This window comes from Coturnix japonica, chromosome 6 (genome assembly GCF_001577835.2).
Source record: "Coturnix japonica isolate 7356 chromosome 6, Coturnix japonica 2.1, whole genome shotgun sequence".
Classification (NCBI taxonomy): domain Eukaryota; kingdom Metazoa; phylum Chordata; class Aves; order Galliformes; family Phasianidae; genus Coturnix; species Coturnix japonica.
Window position 1 is genome coordinate 6,697,476 of NC_029521.1, and position 14,380 is coordinate 6,711,855.

The 14,380-nt window shown below is 38.5% G+C and overlaps 1 protein-coding gene across 1 annotated transcript in view; it reads left to right on the plus strand.

Moving 5' to 3' along the window:
- The window catches only part of CABCOCO1 (ciliary associated calcium binding coiled-coil 1), a 124,166-nt gene that overhangs the window by 25,118 nt on the left and 84,668 nt on the right, over nt 1-14,380 (plus strand). The window lies entirely within an intron of this gene.

Sequence of the window (14,380 nt, forward strand, 5' to 3'; positions counted from 1 at the left end):
GTTCATACCAATGCCAGCTGATATCCACAGGGCTAGAGGATATAGGAGAGTAGAATCCTGAAATATGACCCAGCCCAGAAAAAGGAAGACCAAAGGTCCTTTGCTCAGTGTAGGTCTCTCACTCAGGAAATGGCTGAGTAAATAAATAGGCTGTGCAGCCTGCCTTTCTGAAACAAAAAAATTGTATTCCTTGTACTCAGAGCAAAATAAATTCAAGTCAAGAGCCTGCCGCTGATAATCACCTGTCGACAGCCACCCTACCATATTGTGTTGTGAGGGCTATAGGTTCATAGCCCTTCTGCTGGTGTTAAGGTCAAACCTAAATGAAAAGGAAACAGGGAACAGACAGAACTGAGATAGTTTAAACAAGATACTCCTCTGTGAGCACTTGATGCCTACGAAATGACATGAGGGCAACACGTTCTAATTGTTCGTGGAGTTCCTAAAATCAAAGACACATCATAAACTTGGAAAGATGGTCAGCAGGACAGGCCAGTCCCATGATAGCATGTACTCAGGAAAGATGTAGTGTGGTTTGCTGGAAGGTCAGCAATGCTGTGTATTTAATGGTATCTTAGAGTTTAACTGTTTTACAAGATAAGCCTATCAATGGACAGACCAGACCTCAGTATGGGTGGAAGTGCCAAACAAAAGGAGGAAGTTAATATTGACTTAATATTATATTTGTCTAGCTGACTGGTGGGCCATGATGACAACAGAGGGCTGTGTAAAAGGAGAAAGTTAGAGTGTGACTCATCCGTAGCTGTTTAGAAAGGACAGCAATTTCATCCAGTTGTGACAGAATAGACTTTTAGATGTCTCAATAGTTGTTTTATGGAACAGCTGGATTGGGAGTCTATTTGAAGGCAACCTCTGAGAAGAAATACTGCTGAGGAAGTTAAAGTGGAGTGCTGTGATTCCGTCTAGAGGAGAGAAAACTGAGAGCAGATAGAAGTGACCAAGTGAGCTGCTGCAGGGAGGAAGGCCAGCAACCCCTTTCCAAGTCTCAAAGGGGAAAATGCAGAAGGCTTTAGCAGCAAGAAAGATTATAATTAGGTGTCTGTAGACTTTTCCTGCTAGGAAGGACACTGAAGCCCTGAGACAGATTGCACAGAGATCCTGAATCTCCATTATGAAAGACACTTGAATGCAGTTCCTCAACTGTGGGACCCATGTGTCAGGAATATCAGCAGTTTAGTTGATCATGTTTTGGGGTAGAGGGCTGACTGGAAGATCTCTAGAGGTTTCTCCAAGTCCCACCTCCTAGGGCTCTAAGGTTTATTTCTGTATGATCTTATCATTGTCTCACATCTGTGAAGAAGTTTCTTGTTTAAATCTACTTTATTTTACTTCCAATAGAGGTTCTTCAAGAAAAGGAAACTGTTCAGTTTTCCAAACACTAGACTTCATGCTGAATAATTATGGCAGCCTTATAAAAAGATCATAGCATGTGGCAGTTAACAGCCATGTTGAAACAAATGGGAATGAGTCAGTTCTACATGTGAAACAAAAAATAAGCCCAGTTTTGGAAAGGAAAGTGTGTCTCTTGCAACATGGGGAGAGGCAAATCTTGCAAAACAAGAGATGTGCTAGAAAGTACTAGCTAGATTAGTAAGGGTGTGAAGGAAATGGATAAAGGAGTGAAAAAACAATATAAAGAGATTAGCTCTCCAGTAAAGAGCCAATATGACTGTAAAAGCATTAAAACCCCTGCAGGAGATATACTGAAGACTCTGCCCTGGATTAGAATTTGATATAAAATAACTGAAGTCATACAGTTTCTATGCCATTTGTAGCTGAGTTAATAGCATATGTTCCTGGAGGATTACAGTCAATGATTAAGGAAATTAGGTTTTGTTTGAATTTAATTTAGTTGTATAAAGCTGCTACAATAATTTACAGCTTTGATATTTAATATTTAATAACCCACATCTTAAAAGAATCCAAGATATAGAAGTGCCATTATATATTGAAATATTATCCCCATAAGTCATTTGTATCTGCTAGCTGATAAGAATGTTCATCAACTAGATGAGCTCAACAGAAGCTACTTGATAAAATACAAACAGTGCAGCTTGACAGATGGTGGCAGGGAAATCTTTCTATATCTGTTACTGAGGTACAGAAATCATAATACATTTACAAATAACTTTGCACTCTCAGTTATGGTAATCAAAAGGATGTAACTCTGATGGCTTTCTTTCATTGAATTTTCAAGTTTTTGGCCTCATGAACATTACAAACTCTTTTTCTTCTTTCTTATAATTGTTTTCCTTGCCTTTTTTGTTCCTTCTAAAGAATATTTTCCTCACTCTCCAATTTAGCAAGCCATCCTGTCTGTGTTCAGAGGAAAAGAGGCATGTGAAAGGACATCCTAGACTGGAAATCCGGCATTTTAGAAAGAAAGATGAAAGTACTTATTACATGGGCATGGATCTATGATGAATAAATACTCTGTCCCCAGCCACAGCATCAGGTGGTGCATGCTTGCAGAGTTCCATGGGCATCAAAGCTCAGCATCCCCGAAATATGGCACAGAGAGATTCATTTTTCCCCTTTTTAAAACAAAGGGTAAGATATGAGTAGTTTACAGCTCTTCACAGTTGATATATCTTTTCTGTTAGTTTTATGGTTTGGAAAAAAGCATTCTGGAAGGACTGTATTTTTCCTTAAAGGACTAAAAGAAAAGAGAGTTTCATTTATTTTATTGGGATTTGAAATTCTTTGCATGGTTTGGATTTTATTTCTGAGAACTCAAGAGAGTTCTGTGGCAGTGCACATTTCAAAGAAGAATAGAAACAACCCTTTTGTGCAGGAACTATTTCATCCATCGTTGAAGTTACAAACACAGAAAAACGATGGCATTTATCCTTTATAAAGATGAACGTTTTCCAACTACTTTTTGGCTAGGAATCCTTTGAATGATCTTTTTAATCATTCTCTCTTGTGCTTTCTAGTGTATGAATCATGTGATGATTCAAGACAAAATGGTGGCAGGGCAGATGTTCCTGGTGAAGATAGTGCTAGTGAAAATACCAGCTCCTTTTCCAGATGGCACACTAGGCATAAAGACAAAATAACTTAAGCTTTGTAAGACAGCCAGACAAGATAAGTGTAAGCAAAAAAATAATGAGACTGCTTTTACTTATGCTCTTCTTAGTATTTTACAAGCAAGTCCTTTGTCCACATGGTGAAGCTCCCAGGATAGTTATACAAGTGATTATTATGGTGTAAAATTGGAGCTAACAGGTTTGAGATCAGGCAAATAGACCCAATGTCTCACTGCAGTGTGACTGCTCTGGGCATGTTTTATTGCTAATTGCAGTCATATGCCTCTGATCAACTCAAACCATAAGCAGAAAGTTTGCAACAGCTGGCAAAATATTGAATATTTAATATTAATATATGGATGTATAAAGATCACTATAATATTAGTGCTGAATAAATCATTTCTGATGGGAAGAAGTCTCTCACAAAGTCAGGCCTCATCTCACTGGAAGAGTCATGGCAGAACACTGCATGTCTTTGCTTAAGAAATAGTGTCATTGATTGTGTTTTCTGATATTTTCCATGGTATGAAGGTTGTGTATAGGCCTTTACCATCAGCAGTTGGAACAGTTAAACAGTGGTACTGGTCCTAATGAACCATTTTCCTCCATGAGTATATTGGGGTTTGATTATGATCTGCATGTGTAATATAATACACATGTGTGTGTATATCAGAGAACGTATATGTACATATGTATACATTTAGTACGTACATATGTTGCCTGCCCTCTAATGTTTGCATGGTATTTGGTAGATAGCACTTAAGTTACCTACAGAACTCCTTCATATTTCCATAAGCTTGTTTGCTCAGATGGCTTTTTATTCTCCATGTTGGAAAGGACTGGACATCTGGACTGTACTGCAAAATACGGGTTGGCAGACTGGGAATTTATTGCATGAATGCAGGCAAGAGGAGGGGAATGTATAAAGGATACAACTCTCATGTCCACACACACACATGCACAAAACAAAAAAATCCTTCAGTTGCAATCTGCTAATCAGATTCATCATCACTGCAGCAAAAATGTCATGACGCTGGTCTTTCTCTGAGAGCAAGGCTTCCATAAGGTTGTCAAGATGCTTAATTAATTCTTCTCTTGACTGCCACAGACCTGATAACTAAAAAAGAAAGAAGTATGACTAACCATACTCTTTTGAATTTGAAATACTGTGCTGTCTTCTCTGCCCTCTTGTAATCAGGGAAATCTTCCCAAAGACAAGAATTTCCACATCTTTGTTGGTCACAAAATATATTCAGTTTTACAAACAAATTTCTTCCCAAAGGCTGCAGTTTCTGAACAAACCATCTGCTCAATCATTTGCTTTCCTGGCAGAAAGAGAGGCTGAGTGCCAGATTATGATTTTTTTTCTGTGATGTTTACCCATAAGTTATTAATGCCTATCTGATACCCACAGAGATTTTTGACTTTTTTTCTTTTATCGAGTAAAACAATATTGTCAAGTTGTCTGACAGTATCAAATAATGAGTGATCATTGTTGCTGATCATCCCCACCGTATGGCTAACGATGGCAGCTTATTTATAAATAGCGTCATCTGTTGCCTCCTCTTGAGTACTTTATCCCATTGACTTGCCACATCCTTTATTTGAGGCATCTGTCTATGCTGGTCCTAGTAAACATAATGACTTGAGAGACGATCAAAAAGAGCTTATATGGTGTTATAAGGATGCACAAATATTTTCAGGAGTTTAGTCTCGGCGATGTCACAGTATGTTCCTAATGATCTTTAACCTGCCGTGAAGTCAAATGTCAGTTCTGAGTATTGCTGATGGGAAAAGTCAAACACAGGAAAGCTAGTGTAGAAGAAAGGCACACTAATGATCCCAGTGAATGGATGCTAGTTCTTATGAATGTGCTGAGTCTGATAAACTGTACCTGAAATAGCAAAATCATATTTGACAGGAGAATCTTCAGCTTCTGACAAGAAATAGAAATGAAAGGTTTTTGACTGAGTTTGTAATTATCTGCTGATGTTTTTGTGTTTAGTATATGCTAGTAACAGCGCAGCAGGGTGTGGATGGGAAGACAAAAGGAATGGTGTATTGCTAGAGGTCTGGTATGTTTTTAGCTTTTTCCTTCAGATAGAAGTTTAGGAGTCCATCAGAACATTCACCGTACTAAATGATAGGCAGAGGACAAAACCAATAGTCTTCTTTTTCATTGTTGTTTTGTTTTTAGAGCAAAAATTAACTGTTTAATCCAAGAATTTATAGTACAAAACTGATTACTGTAGCCTCTGGTAACAGTTTGAATGGAGGAAGATGATCTTCTTTGAAATATCTTGTCTAATTAATACTATTTGGTACCTCTGCAGAGTAGGAGCTGTGGAGTTGCTGTTCTAGAGATGTAATTGGGATCTACCCATTTGGTGTTTTAACATTAACTTTGTAGAAGTCATATTTTTAGAAAACTTACTTGTTCTCTTTGCAATCAGAAAATTTGAATCAGAAAAAGGATGTTTCTAGAACAGGAGACACAGGATTCTTTTTGTTCTCTACTTGAAAGTCCATTTCAGCATCCTTAGGACAGACTGCAGTTTTGACATGCTTGCTGGGGGACTTGGGAAGAGGTAACATGTTCATGTTTTTCATGGGAGCAGAATGAAAACACAAACTCTTAGAATCAACTATTAAACTGTAGAGCTCAGGGCTGAAGTCTGTCTTCAGAGGTCTACAGAAGTGAGACATAATTACAGTTATACCAGAAAAAAAACCTTGCTTTACTAATTACAGATATTTCTGTGTTGTTTACTGTGTTAGTTTATTCTATTTGTTCGGTTGTTTTGGATGTGTGTGCATGTGTTTAAAGGGATATGAACCAGAGAAAGAGAAGGTAAGCAAGGACATCAGAAGCCTGCTCAGGCAGTCCAAAACTACTTTTATTACACAGAGGTAGTATAAATTATATAGTAAGGTACATTAATTTGAAATGCAGCACAAAATGCCCAGAAGATCAGGCTTCTGATTTATAGCACTCTATAAACTGAAGACACATTGCCAGTTCTTTCATTCCTGTGGTGAGTCAGGAGATTTTAGTACATTTCTTAAATATTGGGAAATCTTGGACTCATAAAGTACGTGTCTAAATCTGATAGAGGAGAGCTTTGTCACTCTGAGAATCAGAAAAGTCTTTAATTTACTGGAGCAAGGATCTGACTCCTCACCTTTGTAGCCAGGCATGTTGCATGTTCTGTGACCCTGAATTACTGCAGCTGGTGCAGAAGTCAGACAGGTAATGCTTACTCAGTTGTGGCAGATGCACGGGGCTGCTGAGCAGGGAGAACCAGTGGTGCAGAACTGGAGACTGAAATCAGTATGCCAAAACTGAAGCAGTAGTATGGCAATGAATGGCATATGAGCATATGATGTGTGAACTGCGATTTGGTGAATCTTGAGGAAACATTATGTGTGTAAATGATGTCCATGTTCTGTAATAATGATACTACAGTACAAGTATACTTTTAGACTGATCCAGTTTGTGCATAAATTTCAATACATATTTTACTGACTAACTCGTTTTTGGGGCTTGACAGGTATTTTTTCTTAATGGTCACGTGCTTGTGTGATGGCAGTAATTAGCTACAAGCCTGTGAACTGCCATGCACAAATGAAATTGGTGGCTCTCAAATATAACACACTTTACAATGGAGAAAGTTCCACCGAAAAGAAGAATCACACCAACCTACAGTTCTTTTTTTGCGTTGTAATATTTATCAATGCTTATTTTTTGACTGTGTAAGGCAGACTGTACTAGTACCTACATTTAGATGGTTCTCATGTTCTGTCATTTTACATTAATATCTTTCTGATTTTATTAAGTCTGATGTGAGAGCAGTGCACGGATGCTTCCCCATTCTGCACTGTAAAGTAACACCATTTTAGTGTGTACAGTGTGTTTAAGGAAACTATATTCCCAAATGCTTTTTACTGCAGATTGCCCATTCACAGCACTGAGGTGCAGAGGGGCTGTGATTTGAAATAAGATGCAAAGTTGAATACATTTCCTGTCTATTGTTACAGGCTCTGAGAAGTCAAGGGAGAATTTAGTGGTACCAGATGTAGAAGTTGCATGGTGTTAGCACGTAAAAGCAAGTGAGTCATAGATGTATTAAGAGCATCAAAACAGGCACAGTTTACTATGGGCTGAAAAAGGCATTTGTAAAGCAAAAAGTGAGCTTGGACAGCCAAGGCTAGACTCTTGAAATGCCCAAGGTGTCAGTCTTCCAGCACGGTGGTTGGATATGCATTCTTGAACTTTCATCAGGTTCATGAGTTGACTGTTGCTGTAACAGAAAAGGAAGACAAGGGTGAGAATTCAGATGAAGCAGAATTGAAACTGTATTGGAGATGTTGATGGGCAGAGTTACAAGGGGTGAAAGAGAGCAGCATCATTCTGGATGATGTCAGTACTGAAGCATGGGATAATATATTTAGCAATAAATACAGTACATTGTGCAGAATCCTAAAGGGACATACTATGCACTGTGGAGGATGTGGATGAACTGTCCGCCCATTCTTGGCAAAATCCACAGTTTTGAAGTCCTATATACGAAGGCTATAAAACTGAGCATTTAAGGAATGAGGTATTTGGCAGCTAAAGTCAGAGCTGCATAATGCTTTAGATAAATATGTTTACAATCAAAGTGTCAAGTAAAATCAGGAAATAAAATTGAGAAACCAGCTTTACCTATTCTTCATCTGAAGTCCTTCTTTCTTTCATATTTTTTAAGGCATTTAACTAAGGGAAATAGAGAAGTGATGGGATTACTGATTCAGCGGTAACAGAGATGTTTTGCAAACTTAGATATGGTGTGGATTTTTTTGTTTCTTTTATTTTGTTTTTGCCAGCAGCTGTGCTGCAGGTTCTCATTGGCCCATAAACTCATCCTTTCCATCTTTTTTCTCAGTAAAATGAGATCTGACTTCTTTTCACTGTGTGTGTGCTTAGGGGGAAGAGATTACATTCCTTCCCACACTCACTTTTGATGCTTTTTACCTCTTCATTAATATCAAATTTCACAGAGAGGATTACCTTTTTCTTTCCTGTTGCTTTAAGAGCAAGGTATTTATCTACCACACCTATGTGCTGTACCTGAATGAAATTGGTAAGAGAAGAGGTGACACCGTAAAGCAGATTAAGTAAGCAACATTGCATGGAATATGGAGTATAACATAAGTCAAAATAATTAGCCTTAAAAACTGTTGACTGCTATTGCTTTAAACACAGCTGTTCCAAAGAGGTTAAAGAGGTTCCTCCTTGGAGGTACTTAAAGGTATTTTAATACTTCTGTTAGCGCAAGTACAGTAGCTCCAATTAGAGTAAACTCTATCCATTCCAGGCTTAGTCCAGCTGTTGCCTCCAGAGAACAGGGTGAGGCTGTACAATGAAGGTGACACGTAACTTAGCTGTTTTTTTCCTGCATAGGTCAAAAACTGTCCCACTACCATGCTGTGTCACTATAACATGCCACAGTTAGCTTATGGTTGGAAAGTAGAAAGGAGAAGCTAAATTAAGCAAGGTGGCAAATCTTGAAGCGGTCAAGAGCTTTATAGATACCCTGGAGATGAAACAGTCTGGTAAGGAAGCTCAGTATTATCTTCCTTTGTGCATCTCAGAATCTCCAAACACCACAGCAGCCTCCTCACCTCCATAAGCTCCCTGAGCACATCAGGCCTGAATTCTCTAGTGTGCTGATTTGGATTTGGGACTGAATCAAGTTCAGCTTTTCAGCCCGTCTCCTCAGAGACCCAAGGCTTATGTCAGGGCCCACTACAGGGCAGCAGAGAGCACCATGATTGGAAATCTTCACTTTAGTCCTAATGGAATTTATTATGATTAATGAAAACCTATGCCACAACTCAGACTTTCCAAAGAGGGCAGTGTAAGACCATGAAAATATCTCACCAAGAACTAGGGGCCCTCACAGATATTATATCCTGATCCAACTGCAAAATACATCTCTTTGATCTTCATTCCTCTAAGATAAACAAGTAGCTGAACAGTTTTTCTTCTAATTTCTTACAAAAACAAAACGCTTCACTGCATACGTTTGTCCTCTTGAGGGACGAGAGTACTAATGACACACGACAGATGTTAGTCATGGTTTCTTCTTACACCACTGGAAGGCACTTGGATGCTACATGGCGTAGATGTTTATGGCATAAGAATGGTTCTAGAATAATGCAATTGGAGATTACATTGGTATTTAAAGAAAAGTTAATTGCTAGCGCAGCCACTAAGTGGACAATTATTTTCAAGCCATGTGAAAATCTCGGTGTGCTTTAGTACTAGATGTTCAATGTCAGTAAGTAATTATATTCAAGGAAATTTTAAATCTGACCTTAATGGTGAGGTATGAGAAGTGCATGTGTACTCAGGGATAGGAAATTCAAGGAGCTATGGAGGGAAGTAAGACTCCTCTTTCCTCTTCTGGTCCATTTGCTATGATGATAAAGATGCTAATGGATCTGTATTGTGTATGTATCTATTTTGGTAACTATAATGCAAGGAAATAAACATTAAGCTGAAGTATTTCTCCAGGGTATTTATTGAGCTATTCTACAAAAGCTAAACTGAGGCTCCTAGTTTAAACACTGGCTTTAGATGTCAGATTCTAGGTATTGTGCACTTAGCTTGACCACTGCCAAAGGGAAGCTTAGAGCTTACAATCAGCTGCCAATACCCAGGCTTTTATTTATTTATTTGTCATAGACAAGCTAAAAGCAAACACAGGTAAGATCCTTAGTGCCATGAAGGGAAGTTCCCATTCTAAAATCAGCAGTTCATAAATTCAGCGTACTCCGTCATGTATCTCTCTTTCCTAAAGCTTTGCAAAAGATGATGGTTTAGCCACCAACTGATAAGTTTGGACTGTAATTTTGGCTAAAGGTGCATAGTATGCCATTTTGCATGCCTCACAACATCTTTTTGTCAGCTGCATCTGCTTTTATATCAAATACCACATCCCACCTTGACACTGTAGGAGCTTGGGAGAGCTGTGGCTTGCTTCCATTTGTGTTGTGTGATCAGCTTACACACCAGTGCGACACCTGGTAATGCAGAGTGCATCCACCAAGCTTGGCTGGAAGTTTTTTAAGAAAATTCCGAATATGAAGGAAGTGTTTTTGAGAAAATATCTCATGTTTATGTTTTGGGAAGAACTTATCCAGTACTATGGAAGAGACTTGAACTCTCAAATCTCGTAGGCACTGGAGCAAGTCAGATATCTCATGGAAAATCTGCCTGCTTCTTTAAGCCATACAGGGTTTGTTGTTTTTCTAGTTTATTCTTTGTACGTAGAGCTAACCCTCTGTGATATGGCGTTGAAAAAAGGACATGGTTGCTAGGTGTTTTGATTTTGTCTGGTTACCACATTCATGGTGATCAAAGGATCCCTCCTTCAGTGAAGCTGTGGGACTGGAGAATGCTGTGGCTCTTCTCTTTACTATACTCCCAACATGGCTCTGAGGTCTCTGTGTGTAGCTTGTGCCACTCAGCCATGCAAAGCTTTTGCTGCCCTGCCTTATGCTGTTAGCAGTTGTGACTGTTCTGCCGGTTGGTTTTACCCTGTGTTGCCATTTTTTTATGTATACAGATTGTAATTGCTGTAACCTTACTTCTGTCTCTAAGTACCATGTACCGAACCAGACTTTCAACTGCCTAATGTGAGAACCAAGGAGGAATCCAAGGCAAGGAGACTAGTAGGGAAAGGAAGATGGTTTGGAAGATGGTTTGGAAAGGAAGGCAGGAGCTGGGGTGAATTCCCAGCATGTTTGCTACTCACAGGTATGAGCCCTGGTGCTATTGGTGCAAGGTTTCAGATGGTACATACTAAAATATAGTGATTCCTGACATATTCTGCAGTGTTCGAAGAAGGTAATGTTAAATGGTTTATGTAGTACTTGGAAATAAGGACTTCTTTAAAGAACAAGGTCAGAGATAGCTGATCCATTCAAAAACCAATTGGATAAAAAAAAATCCATCATTCAGCTTTCTGCTTGTTGTAAGTACTTGTTTGCATAGTTTGCTAACAGTTGCTTGCTCAGTAGCAGGAGCTCATTTGTTCAGTGAGACTTCTGAGTGCAGAGCAAATGCAGAAATGGATAACGATAGATGAACGAGGCTTTTCCACTCACTTTGTTCATCCTCTGTGAGAAGTACTTGCTGCTAAAAGGAAATTTCTGAAAAGATGGGGGACACAAACAACAGGATTAGATTTCAAATGATATGAGGTTAGGATAAATGTTATCACAAGCACTTTGCTTCCAGAGATAGCTCTGTTTTAATTAGCAAGGGCTTTTAATTGGTGGGGATGTACTTTTAAGGACCTCTTCTTAAACCTTTTATGGTAATCAGGCTTTCACATTTTACAATTCAGCAATGTTCTCCATACAAATAAGCAGTTAAAATTCTTAATTAGATTACAGTGACTATAGGAAAAAGTTGTTCTAAAAGTAAAATTACAGACTGTTATGACTAATGCTGTACAAATTAGCAGAAAGTAGCGCAGACCAAATTATCCCTGAGACTTCGCAATTAGGAGCACCTGCTATTAGTGCATTTGCTAAAATTTCATCAATTAATCATTATTTCTTAGAATAACAAGAACAAAACTAAATGTTGTGAATATTGTGAGAATGATTAATTGCCAGTGGTAAATTGCTGACTAGCTCCATTATTACTTTTATTTTAAAGATTATTAGGAATGTGTCTGTCAGCTTTTATGAATATATATATTATGCTAATGTACTCGGCATCAGTCAGAATTTTTTTTGGCCGTGGCTTGTAGAATCTGTCCTCAAACTTAACCAAACCTCAGGGAGAGCTCATGCTCTTAAAGTCTATAACAGGATATTATTTTTAACTTGATTTTATTTCTTTTTCAAAGTTGGGTCCTAAACTCAGGCTTCTAAATCCTAATGGAAAGAGTCTAAATCAGTGGCTTTTTTTCCCCCCTTTTTTCAATTTCTGAGTATAGGTAACCTAATAATTCAAAAAGAGTTACCTGTAACATTAGCAAAAATACATAACTTTATTGAATTAACTTCTCTGTTTGCTCCACTTTTATGGAACAGAATTGTTCTGCTTCTTTTTCAGTGCATATGTTTACTATATGAAGGACTGTTATTCTAGGAGTGTGTAAGCAAAATGGATATTTTAATCTCATTTTTAGAGAAAAAGCAGTATTTCCACAGTTCTTAGACATTCTGAAAAGGTGACTGGAGTAGAATACTCATTAATGGCCCAATAAATGATGTCACTTAAATCCTTTATATTAACTGGAGGCTGGAGTAAATCTTAAATTTTGCCAATTCAGGAGTATGTGTAGTTCTGTGTAATCAGAGGCTTTGCAGCTTTAATATAAATTGGAAAATCTTAAATTGGAAAAGACGTCATGACAGCTGTTGAATGAAACAACAGCAAATCACTGAAATGCATAATACTCTTGATAACCAGATTCATAAGAAATAAAGGAAAGTCTGGAAATTATCAAGAGATACATGAAATGCTATGAAATGGCTAGAATTGTTTATCTTGGCTGCTCTGAGATGAAGTCACTGCATGGATGGAACAACTCTGAAGTGCAGCTCGTGAAAACTGCCAAAAATTAAGATTTAACAAAGTTGAAATAAAAAAGAAAAATGTAAATCAGCCAGTAAAAGGAAAAAAACAAAAGAACTGGTATTTTTTACATGCCTCAGAAATGAAAATGGAGAAGGCATGGCTGAAAGGCTCCTCATCCCCTGACCATCAGTGCTGTAAGGAAGAATCCCTTTCAGATAACTGTTTAGATTGCTGGAGAAAACATAAGTCAGAGCTACAGAATTCATCGTGTTGCTGTTGAATGGGCAGTGCTAATAAATATTGCTTGGCTTATTTAGTTCCATCAAGAGACAACAGCAGAGCAGCAGCAAATGTGTAGCTACCACTTACCACTAACCTACCACCAGAAATGGTCTCAAAACTTTTTGCTCATTTATTATGCCCATGTAGTCTTTGTCCTAAGTGTCGCAGGCATTTCTCTTGGTATGATGCTGTGGAAATTCCTGCCAAGAGCCTCTGGTGAGGCCAGCTTTGTGTGTCCCTGTTGAGTGCCCCTTCATTTGGAGCACTGGGCTTCTGAGCACCTGGAGATGGGGATGGCAGGAGGGTGGGCAAGGGAAATTGTGTCTGCAGGGCCTTGCTTGGCAGTGAGAGCAGTAGGTTCTGGAGTCCATCTCTGCGTGTGTTTGTTTGTTTTTTCAAACCTTAGTTTAGGTTTAAGAAAAAGTTAAGAGTAACAAGACATTTCCATGCAGTCGCTATCACAGTTACAGCTGAAGTCAGTCTAAAGCACCTATAATATTCAAAACCATGTTCCCCTTCCCTATAGCTGCTCTCTACAAGTGTTTGTATACCTTCAGTATTCATCATCTGAGACTATGTGGCAAAGCAGGTCCACTGTAATGAACTCACCTTCACAATTAATTCTTCTATTGCATCATATGACCATACAAAGGCCAATATGATGCTTACTTCCAGTGCTTATTGTGTTTCACTAACATCTGTGCACAAATTTCAATTATATTTCATAAGATAGTTATAGAAGTTAATCTGGATTCAGGTATTTAGCCCAGAGCTTAGACCTGAGGCATGTGAACCAAGAAGATACAAACTGGATCCAGGGTGAAGCCTGACAGCCATGGGAACAGAGATGGCCATGCAACGTGGTATAATGAAATGCAATACTTATCAGGAATTCCTCTGGATTACTTTTTCTATGATTATACATGTGGCCAGTTTCTCAGTTTCAGCAAACAGCAATGAAAATTGTGAAACCCCTAATGATGTTCATGCTCAAAAGTGTAAAAATATTTGATGTCTCACTTGCTGACATTTCCTTATCTCCCAGCTTAAAGGCCAGGGATTCCTGACAGGTTACAATCTTCTCCTGAACCACCTTATCAAGCATAAGACAAACTGAATTTGTGTTTTTAAATGAATCATTTGTACAGGGGGGATATGTGCCTGTCCTCTCCTTCTCGGTAGCCTCAGGACCTGTATGCTTGGTTTCTGCCTTTCTTGCCTGTATTGACCTTACTTTTTCACTGCACAGTTTTTGCAAATGAAGACCTGTTTTATGTATGATGCAGCTATGAAAATTAAGAAGAATCTCCCTGGTTACTTTGATGTACCCTGGATCTGACTTATATTTGTGAGTTATAAATAGCTTTGGTCAGGATGGGTGACTTTCAGTGTAACTCTTACTCACATGAAGCTGATACCACACTATAGACAGAGGAAGAAATGAATGCAAGGGGTGCTGCTTAAA